This window comes from Pongo abelii, chromosome 3 (genome assembly GCF_028885655.2).
Source record: "Pongo abelii isolate AG06213 chromosome 3, NHGRI_mPonAbe1-v2.0_pri, whole genome shotgun sequence".
Taxonomy (NCBI): domain Eukaryota; kingdom Metazoa; phylum Chordata; class Mammalia; order Primates; family Hominidae; genus Pongo; species Pongo abelii.
The window spans coordinates 103,443,932-103,455,176 of record NC_071988.2 but is presented as its reverse complement, the minus strand read 5'-3'; the positions used below and the strand labels follow the sequence as shown (position 1 = coordinate 103,455,176).

Here is an 11,245-nt window from a genome sequence, read left to right as displayed (position 1 = left end):
TGGTTTTTGGAATTTTCAGCCTTTCTGCTCTGGTTTCTCTCCATCTTTGTGGTTTTATCTATCTTTGATCTTTGATGTTGGTGACCTATAGATGGGTTTTGGTGTAGGTGTCCTTTTTGTTGATGTTGATGCTATTCCTTTCTGTTTGTTAGTTTTCCTTCTAACAGACAAACTCCTCAGCTGCAGGTTTGTTGGAGTTTTCTGAAGGTCCACTCCAGACCCTGTTTGTCTGGGTATCACCAGCACAGGCTGCAGAACTGCAAAGATTGCTTCCTGTTCCTTCCTCTGGAAGCTTTGTCCCAGAGGGGCACCCGCCTGTATGAGGTGTCTATCAGCCCCTACTGGGAGATGTCTCCCAGTCAGGCTACATGGGGGTCAGGGACCCACTTGAGGAAGCAGTCTTTCCATTACTGAAGCTCGAATGCTGTGCTAGGAGAACCACTGCTCTCTTCAGCGCTGTCAGGTAGGGACGTTTAAGCCTGGAGAAGCTGTCTGCGGCCTTTTGTTCAGATACGCCCTGTCCCCAGAGGTGAAATCTGGAGAGGCAGTAGAGTTTGCTGAGTTGTGGTGGGCTCCACCCAGTTTGTGCTTCCCTGCCGCTTTGTTTACACTGTGAGCGTAGAACTGCCTACTCAAGCCTCAGTAGTGGCAGATGCCCCTCTCCCCACCAAGCTCCTGCTTGGTTGATCTCAGACTGCTTCACTAGCAGCGAGCAAGGCTCCGTCGGTGTAGGACATGCCGAGCCAGGCATGGGAGGGGATCTCCTGGTCTGCCGGTTGCAAAGACCATGGGAAAAGTGCAGTATTTGGGCAGAAGTGTACTTCTCCTCCAGGTACAGTCACTCATGGAATTAGGGAGGATTCCCTCTTTTTCTATTGACTGGAATAGTTTCAGAAGGAATGGCACCAGCTTCTCCTTGTACCTCTGGTAGAATTCAGCTGTGAATCTGTCTGGTCCTGGACTTTTTTTGGTTGGTAAGCTATTAATTATTGCCTCAATTTCAGATCCTGTTATTGGTCTATTCAGAGATTCAGCTTCTTCCTGGTTTAGTCTTGGGAGGGTGTATGTGTGGAGGAATTTATCCATTTCTTCTAGATTTTCTAGTTTATTTGCATAGAGGTGTTTATAGTATTATCTGATGGTAGTTTGCATTTCTGTGGGATTGGTGGTGATATCCCCTTTATCATTTTTTATTTCATCTATTTGATTCTTCTCTCTTTTCTTCTTTATTAGTCTTGCTAGCGGTCTATCAATTTTGTTGATCTTTTCAAAAAACCAGCTCCTGGATTCATTTATTTTTTGAAGGGTTTTTTACGTCTCTCTTTCAGTTCTGCTCTGATCTTAGTTATTTCTTGCCTTCTGCTAGCGTTTGAATGTGTTTGCTCTTGCTTCTCTAGTTCTTTTAATTGTGATGTTAGGGTGTCAATTTTGGATCTTTCCTGCTTTCTCTTTTGGGCATTTAGTGCTATAAATTTCCCTCTACACACTGCTTTGAAATGTGTCCCAGAGATTCTAGTATGTTGTGTCTTTGTTCTTGTTGGTTTCAAAGAACATCTTTATTTCTGCCTTCATTTCGTTATGTACCCAGTAGTCATTCAGGAGCAGGTTGTTCAGTTTCCATGTAATTGAGTGGTTTTGAGTGCGTTTCTTAATCCTGAGATCTAGTTTGATTGCACTGTGGTCTGAGAGACAGTTTGTTATAATTTCTGCTCTTTTACATTTGCTGAGGAGTGCTTTACTTCCAACTATGTGGTCAATTTTGGAATAGGTGTGGTGTGGTGCTGAGAAGAATATATATTCTGTTGATTTGTGGTGGAGAGTTCTGTAGATGTCTGTTAGGTCCACTTGGTGCAGAGCTGAGTTCAATTCCTGGATATCATTGTTAACTTTCTGTCTCGTTGATCTGTCTAATGTTGACAGTGGGGTGTTAAAGTCTCCCATTACTATTGTGTGGGAGTCTAAGTCTCTTGGTAGGTCCCTAAGGACTTGCTTTATGAATCTGGGTCCTCCTGTATTGGGTGGATATATATTTAGGATAGTTAGCTCTTCTTGTTGAATTGATCCCTTTCCCATTATGTAATGGCCTTCTTTGTCTCTTTTGATCTTTGTTGGTTTAAAGTCTGTTTTATGAGAGACTAGGATTGCAAACCCTGCTTTTTTTTTGTTTTCCATTTGCTTGGTAGATCTTCCTCCATCCCTTTATTTTGAGCCTATATGTGTCTCTGCACATGAGATGGGTTTCCTGAATACAGCACACTGATGGCTTTATTCAGCACACTTGACTCTTTATCCAATTTGCCAGTCTGTGTCTTTTAATTGGAGCATTTAGCCCATTTACATTTAAGGTTAATATTGTTATGTGTGAATTTGATCCTATCATTATGATGTTAGCTGGCTATTTTGCTCGTTAGTTGATGCAGTCTCTTCCTAGCCTCGATGGTCTTTACAATTTGGCATGTTTTTGCAGTGGCTGGTACCAGTTGTTCCTTTCCATGTTTAGTGCTTCCTTCAGGAGCTCTTGTAGGGCAGACCTGGTGGTGACAAAATCTCTCAGCATTTGCTTGTCTGTAAAGGATTTTATTTCTCCTTCACTTATGAAGCTTAGTTTGGCTGGATATGAAATTCTGGATTGAAAATTCTTTTCTTTAAGAATGTTGAATATTGGCCCCCACTCTCTTCTGGCTTGTAGAGTTTCTGCCGAGAGATCCGCTGTTAGTCTGGTGGGCTTCCCTTTGTGGGTAACCCGACCTTTCTCTCTGGCTGCCCTTAACATTTTTTCTTTCATTTCAACTTTGGTGAATCTGACAATTATGTGTCTTGGAGTTGCTCTTCTCCAGGAGTATCTTTGTGGCATTCTCTGTATTTCCTGAATTAGAATGTTGGCCTGCCTTCCTAGATTGGGGAAACTCTCTGGGGTAATATCCTGCGAGTGTTTTCCAACTTGTTTCCATTCTCCCCGTCACTTTCAAGTACACCAATCAGACGTAGATTTGGTCTTTTCACATAGTCCCATATTTCTTGGAGGTTTTGTTTGTTTCTTTTTATTCTTTTTTCTCTAAGCTTCTCTTCTCGCTTCATTTCATTCATTTGATCTTCCAACACTGATACCCTTTCTTCCAGTTGATCGAATTGTCTACTGAGGCTTGTGCATTCATCACGTAGTTCCTGTGCCATGGTTTTCAGCTCCATCAGGTCCTTTAAGGACTTCTCTGCATTGTTTATTCTAGTTAGCCATTTGTCTAATCTTTTTTCAAGGTTTTCAACTTCTTTGCCATGGGTTTGAACTTCCGCCTTCAGCTTGGAGAAGTTTGATCGTCTGAAGCCTTCTTCTCTCAACTCATCGAAGTCATTCTCCATCCAGCTTTGTTCCGTTGCTGATGAGGAGCTGCGTTCCTTTGGAGGAGGAGAGGCACTCTGATTTTTAGAATTTTCAGTTTTTCTGCTGTTTTATTCCCATCTTTATAGTTTTATCTACCTTTGGTCTTTGATGATGGTGACGTACAGATGGGGTTTTGGTGTGGATGTCCTTTCTGTTTGTTAGTTTTCCTTCTAACAGTCAGGACCCTCAGCTGCAGGTCTGTTGGAGTTTGCTGGAGGTCCACTCCAGACCCTGTTTGCCTGAGTATCAGCAGCGGAGGCTGCACAACATCGAAAATTGGTGAACAGCAAATGTTGCTGCCTGATTGTTCTTGACTCAGAGGAGTACCCGGCCGTGTGAGGTGTCAGTCTGCCCCTACTGGGGGGTGCCTCCCAGTTAGGCTACTCGGGGGTCAGGGACCCACTTGAGGAGGCAGTCTGTCCATTCTCAGATCTCCAGCTGCATGCTGGGAGAACCACTACTGTCTTCCAAGCTGTCAGACAGGGACATTTAAGTCTGCAGAGGTTTCTGCTGCCTTTTGTTTGGCTATCCCCTGCCCCCAGAGGTGGAGTCTACAGAGGCAGGCAGGCCTCCTTGAGCTGCGGTGGGCTCCACCCAGTTTGAGCTTCCTGGCCGCTTTGTTTACCTATTCAAGCCTCAGCAATGGCGGGCGCCCCTCCCCCAGCCTCGCTGCCACCTTGCAGTTTGATCTCAGACTGCTGTGCTAGCAATGAGCGAGGCTCTGTGGGCGTAGGACCGTCCGAGCCAGGCGCGGTGTATAATCTCCTGGTGTGCTGTTTGCTAGGACTGTCAGAAATGCGCAGTATTAGGGTGGGAGTGACCCGATTTTCCAGGTGCCATCTGTCACCCCTTTCCTTGGCTAGGAAAGGGAATTCCCTGACCCTTTGTGCTTCCCAGGTGAGGCGATGCCTCGCCCTGCTTCAGCTCACACTCAGTGTGCTGCACCCAGTGTTCTGCACCCCCTTTTCGACAATCCCCAGTGAGATGAACCTGGTACCTCAGTTGGAAATGCAGAAATCATTCGTCTTCTGCGTCGCTCACGCTGGGAGCTGTAGACTGGAGCTGTTCCTATTTGGCCATCTTGGCTAGAGTCTGAAAAGACCAAATTTTCTAACAACACTGAGCAATATTCCTAAATATTGAGGAAGGAATGGAGTAACAATACTTGTTTGCATGGGGTGGCATTTGAATGAGAGAGAGAAGGGCTTAAAGAAATTAATCCCTTCTTAAGGAAATTAAACTCTTCTATTTTTGTGTCAGGAATGAGGATATTTCTGTTGATTTAACTAATTATTCTCATTTCTTCCTCATGTTCCCTGATTTCATATGCAGATTTTAGAATATAGGGCTTTTTGACAGATTATTTAAATCCCAGTGAGGTGGAACAGCATTCAGATTGTTTATAATGACTATCATCAGTGGCAAATTAGTTTAGCCTGTCTCAGTTTATTCTGTTTGACAGCTTCATGTTTATTTCACACTACAGAGGCTGAAAAAGAAAACACATGTAAAGGAGAACTTATTTTTCATTTAATTAAATGAATAAGAAACACAATCAAGAATGTGTTTAGGACCCTGTCCTAGCCACAAAAAGAAGCTGACCCTGAAAGATGAAGCCAATTAAGAGTTTCCTAGTAGGTTTGCTTTACTATTTTGTTTTTGACATACTAGTTTCTTTTTTATTGAACTCTGTCAAATTTGTATTTTTCTAGGAAGGAAATTTAAGAAATAGACAACTCATGGTAATTGCATGATTGCTTGGCCTTTAGAATGTGTTATCTGTGACCCATATCTTCTAGCCATGAGTTTGACAAATGATGCACTTTTACCTGTTACTTATTACAATCAGAAGGTTAAGATTTTTTTTTTTTTTAACAGAGTCGTCCTTGCGCAGGTGCCATGCTAGTCTTCTTTGTGTCATTCCAATTTTAGTATATGTGCTGCCAAAGCGAGCACAAGAATAGTTTTAACATTTCTGCAAATTTGCTTCTTGTTGATCTGCTTGGATACTATCCTTTCTTTAGGGTCAACAGATGTTTTGTTCTAGGCCTGTCTGTTTCACCAGCTTCTAGTCAGTGTCTCTAATTAGTGCAAAGTAGTATTGGTAGCATAAATTGAACACAATAAGAAAGAGGGATCTATTTATGGGAAACATAATATAATTTGCTTCCAATAATCTGGTTTCACAAAAAGAACATGGGTATCTAACTGGGACTGGAAATTTATCAACATGGGAAAGCAACCATTCACCATGCTGAACTGTACAAGGGGTAGTGTACGGAAGAGATTAGGAGAAGGGCTGCCTGTACCAGAAACTGCCTGGGTTTGTATGCTGATGCCACTATATTCTAGTTGTGTGATCTTGATCAAGTTTCTTAATCTCTCTGTGCCTCAATTTACTTATCTGTGAAATAAAGTTGTAAAGATTAAATTAGTTAACATTGTGTACATTGTTTGGCACATGTAATTACTAGGTAAATATTTGTGATTATTATCAGCTTCTATCTGGAACCTTGAACGAAGTCCAAAGGTGGTGAACACATTGGGTCTCAGGGAGACTTCTGGGGTCTCAGTCTATTCCGAAAGAATTACATGTTAGTGTCACAGGTTGAGTTCCCTTGGAAGCAGCCTCTGAGATTACCATGCAGGAACTATTCTGAGATTAGCATTAGGGACTGTTCTTGAGAATATTACCCAAGAAAGGGAAGAAGCAGATCGATTGAAGGGAGTTGTTGGGCTGTGATGTCATTTTAACAAAGGCCTCAGGTAGCCACATGGGAGTCTGAAGCTGGTATGGCCCTTTAGAGTTGTTCTGACTTGGGGCTAGAGGTGGAGGCCTTTATATTCCTGCATCAACCAGTCAGTGGCTGTGGGCTTCCCCAGGAAGCCAGTGTGACCTTGGGAGCAGAAGGCTGTCTATATCCAAGGTGGTCCCGGAAGAAGGCTGGCAGCTGAGGACAGAATGTCAGCAGCACTCCCACCAGTTGGGGGAATAAACTCCTCAATCCTGAAGGCTTACTGAGGTGGTACATCACCGTATTCACTGTAGCCAGAGTTACATTGTGACCTTTGAGGTCACTGAATTCCACCTCACCTCCCACTCCTGTCTCATTTGCTCATCTGGTATTTAAGCCACCTCTACGTGCCTACATTACTGCACTTTGTCCCCATTGGTTCATTCTTCCACAGCAACTCCCTCTGTGGACCTTTAACCTTCTTGTCACTGTCATCCACTATTTTTCTCTGACCTGGTCAGATCTTCACGTTCATCCCTGATCCCTGACACACAGTCTTCCTCTTCTGTTTAGATCTGCTCCCATTCGAGGCAGCTTCTCCATGTAAATGACCCAGTTAACAACACATTGGTTTCACAGTTCTTCATCACCCAGAGTAGGTCAACTTCTTTCCATCATCATTACCCACTCCAGATCAAGCCAACTCTATTTCTCACCAGGACAGCTGCATTTGCCTTTCCAGACCCACATGTGCCCCAGCTCAAACTGTTCTGCAGCATTGGGAATGTTCTCAAGACATTGATGATGTCTTTCCTGCCCTGCTTAAAACTCATAAGTGACTTTCTGTTGCATATAGAATAAACCCTTAACCCATGGGCTGCAAGGGTCTCTGTGTCTACATCTCTGGTTGCATCTTGCATCACTATCCACAGTGTACTCTGCATTCTGGCTGTACTGACTTTCTAAGTTATTTGAAAACTCCATGATCCTCTTGCTGTCTTTGCATGTGCATTGCTCTCCATCTCTAATAAGCCCCCACTTCATCACCTAGTCAATATATGCTTCATACTTCAGGAGCCATTGAATCATCTCTCCCTTAAGGAAGACTTCCCTGACTCTCGAGACTGTATGGGGCCTCCTATTACAGGGTCTGTAAATACATTTCCTTCTTCCCAGAACTTAGAACAAACTGTAATAATATATTTGCAAGGTTTTGATTAATATTTGTCTTCTCCTCTAGCATATCTGGAACTGCTTGCCCTCAGATCTATTTCTTGTACTTTCCCTGTTTTGAACCCTGTTGCAGGCTATGGCTCCCAGCCTCCTGAGTCTGTGAGCTTCAGTCTGGGTTTGCTTAGTGTCAGGCAATGCCAGGAAATTGGGGACTGGGGAGAAGAAGGAAGAGCTCTGACTCTCTCACTCTTTACTTTCACTGCAGCTAAAAAAGAGTTATATAGAAAATAGAGAAGCAGAATTTATAGATCTGTGTTTTATAGCAGTCTTTCATTGGAAGATTATTATAATGTATATTTAATGTGTATAATAATGTGTATTTCTTTCTCTTTCTTTTCTTCCTTTCTCCCACTATTCCCACCTCTATTTCCCTTCCCTTCCCTTCCCTCCCCTCCCCTCCCCTTCTCTTCCCTCCCTCCCTCCCTTCCTTCCTTCCTTCCTCTGTCTCTAGTTTTCTCTGTTGTCTTTGGAGTTGAGCCCAGTTTCTGCCCTCCACTGCAAAACCCCATTGCAGTGGTCCCTATATCTATCATGATGGTCCTGAAGGAAGTCTGCCTTACTGTTCTTTACCAACTGTCATGAACAATTTTTTCTTTCAGAGATGACAAGGTAAATTAATTAGAAAATTAAATTAATTAATTAAGGAAAAACCCCAGAAGGAATACAATGCTGGGGCTGGGGTGGCTGGAGTTTAGTTTTGGCTTTTTGCATTTTATGTAATGTCAGTTGTAAGCTGTGATCTGATCTAAGCCAGTTTGTTTTTGCATAAGTGTGAGCCAACTGTATATACAAGGAAAAAGATACAGTTGGCTGTATCTTTTTCTTTGAGCAACACCAGTTATGCAAAAACAAATTGGCTTAGGTCATAAAATTAGTGATATTTTACCAGTACTTTTTGGGGGTTGATAATAGTAACCACCAAAAATTTTAAGGTAGACATATCTTTATGCCAGTATCAGGTTACATTGACAGCAAGTCCAACTCTTAAGATCAATTTCTCTACACACACAGGTTTTATATATAAGAACTTATTAGCAAGCAGTCACAAAAATCATTAATATCAACTGTTTTGTAAAGTCGATGGAACCTAATACTGTCCTACTAGCTGTCACCACGACATCTATTATGTCCTTATAAAAACTAAAAATTTAAAAGTTAGTTGCAGAAAAAATAGTTCTTAGTAGAAATTTAAAACAAATGATATGGAGGGGTAAGCCTCATTTACTGATATTTATTTAAACATTCCACTGTACAAAAAGAATTTAAACTGACTTATAGGGAAGAATAAAGATACATATGAAATAGTTCACAAAATAAGGATGAAGAGGAAAATTATAAAAGAAAAAGGGTGGAAATAAATATGCCAACCATAAAACTCCTAAAAGATTCCCAATTCAGATTTTTTCCCCTGAGCACCAGATTCACATATCCTGTTGCCTATTGGATTTGAATTATGATATTTGTATTTTAAGACAGGGTTGAATGTATGTTTGCATTAGTAAATTTAGGTTGCACCGTAAGTATTATCAGTTACCCTAATCAGAAATCCACATCTGAAGTGGGGTCAGCTAGTGCTCTAATCAAGAAGCCCAGCTCCAGCACTATATGGATATACTATTAGACGTACTTCTGTATCTTTTACTTTGATCAACACAAGAGCTTTAATTAGCATAATGAATGTTAAAAACAGAGTTTCACTGATAAAATTAATAGCCCAGAGGATGTTAGAAGAGATCTCAACCATCATTCTCGGCAAACTGTCGCAAGGACAAAAAACCAAACACCGCATGTTCTCACTCATAGGTGGGAATTGAACAATGAGAACACATGGACACAGGAAGGGGAACATTACACACAGGGGCCTGTTGTGGGGTGCGGGGAGTGGGGAGGGATAGCATTAGGAGATATACCTAATGTTAAATGACGAGTTAATGGGTGCAGCACATCAACATGGCACATGTATACATATGTAACTAACCTGCACGTTGTGCACATGTACCCTAAAACTTAAAGTATAATAATAAAAAAAAAAGAAATGAGATCTCAATGGAGAAATTAGTGATATTTCACTGGTATTTACTGAATAAAATATGTACTTTGGAGACACTCCTTTCCCTCACAAGACAGACTGTAAGAAGATAGCAAAGTCCATAGTCTCGATCTTTATGGATAGTACTTGAGATTTAATGTCTGCATAGTCTTCTGTCCAGTCATTGGGATTGAGGACTCCAGATACCTAATGCATTTGCCACAGGTGAACTTTTTTTTTTTTTTTTTCTTGAGACGGAGTCTTGCACTGTTGCCAGGCTGGAGTGCAGTGTGTGATCTTGGCTCACTGCAACCTCCACCTCCGGGGTTCTAGCAATTCTCCTGCCTCAACCTCTTGAGTAGCTGGAACTACAGGGGCACGCCACTACGCCCAGCTAATTTTTGTATTTTAGTAGAGATGGGATTTCATCATGTTGGCCAGGATGGTTTCCATCTCTTGACCTCATGATCCGCCCACGTTGGCCTCCCAAAGTCCTCAGATTACAGGCGTCAGCCACTGCGCCCGGCTAGGTGAACTTTTTATGACAGTGTCTGTCTAGAACCATGGCACCTACTGGTGTCTCCCCGCTTACTTGACCTCTCTGGGATGCACTTCTTTTTCAAATTTTAATTTTTATGGGTATAAGTAGATGTATATATTTATGGGGTACATGAGATATTTTGATACAGGCATACAGTGTATAATCACATCAGGGTAAATGGGGTATCCATCACCTCAAGTATTTATCATTTCTTTGTGTTACAAACATTCCAATTATACTCTTTTAGTTATTTTAAAATGTACAATAAATTACTGTTGACTGTGGTCACCCTTTTGTGCTATCAAATACTAGACCTTATCATTCTAACTATATTTTTGTCCCAATTAATCATCCCCACTTCTCTCCCCACCCACCACCCACCACCCTTCCCAGCCTCTGATAAACCATTCTTCTACTCTTTATCTCCATGAATTCAATCATTTTAATTTTTAGCTTACACATAGGAATAAGAACATGTGAAGTTTGGCTTATTTCACTTAACACATGTCCTCCAGTTCCATCCATGTTGTTGCAAATGATAGGATCTCATTGTTTTTTAAGGCTGAATAGTACTCCTGTCTATCTATACTACATTACATTTTCTTTACCCGTTGGTTTGCTGATGGACACTTAGGTTGCTTCCAAGTCTTGGCTATTGTGAATAGTGCTGCAGTAAACATGGGAATACAGATACCTCTTTGATATACTGATGCCCTTTCTTTTCGGTATATATCTAGCAGTGGGATTGCTGGAAAATACGGTAGTTCTATTTTTAGTCATTTGAGGAACTGCCATACTGTTCTCCAGGGTGGCTGAACTTATTTACATTCCCACCAGCAGGGTAAGAGGATTCCCTTTTTTTCCACAATCTTGTTTGTGTTCATTGGTCCATATCTTTTGGATAAAAGACATTTTAACTGGGGTGAGATGATATCTTCTTATAGTTTTGATTTGCATTTGTCTGATGATCAATGATTCTATGACTAACTTTTAAGACTATGTGCGGAGTATTTATTGTCCCTTCTATTTTCTTTTTATTTATTTATTTATATATACGTTGAGTTCTGGGATACATGTGCAGAACGTGCAGTTCTGTAACATAGGTATCCACATGCCATGGTGGTTTGCTGCACCCAAAACCTGTCATCTACATTAGGTATTCCCCCTAATGCTATCCCTCTCCTAGCCTTCCACCCTCCATAGGCCCCAGTGTGTGATGTTCCCCTCCCTGTGTCCATGTGTTCTCATTGTTCAATGCCCACATATGAGTGAGAACATGCAGTGTTTGGTTTTCTGATCTTGTGATAGTTTGCTGAGAATGATGGTTT

General features: G+C 41.6%; 1 non-coding gene across 1 annotated transcript; it reads right to left on the bottom strand.

Moving 5' to 3' along the window:
* Positions 1 to 5,228: 5,228 nt before the first annotated feature.
* On the bottom strand, positions 5,229 to 5,335 carry LOC112133210 (U6 spliceosomal RNA). The gene has a single exon (XR_002914895.2). It is a non-coding gene; the product is annotated as a U6 spliceosomal RNA (small nuclear RNA).
* Positions 5,336 to 11,245: the final 5,910 nt, after the last annotated feature.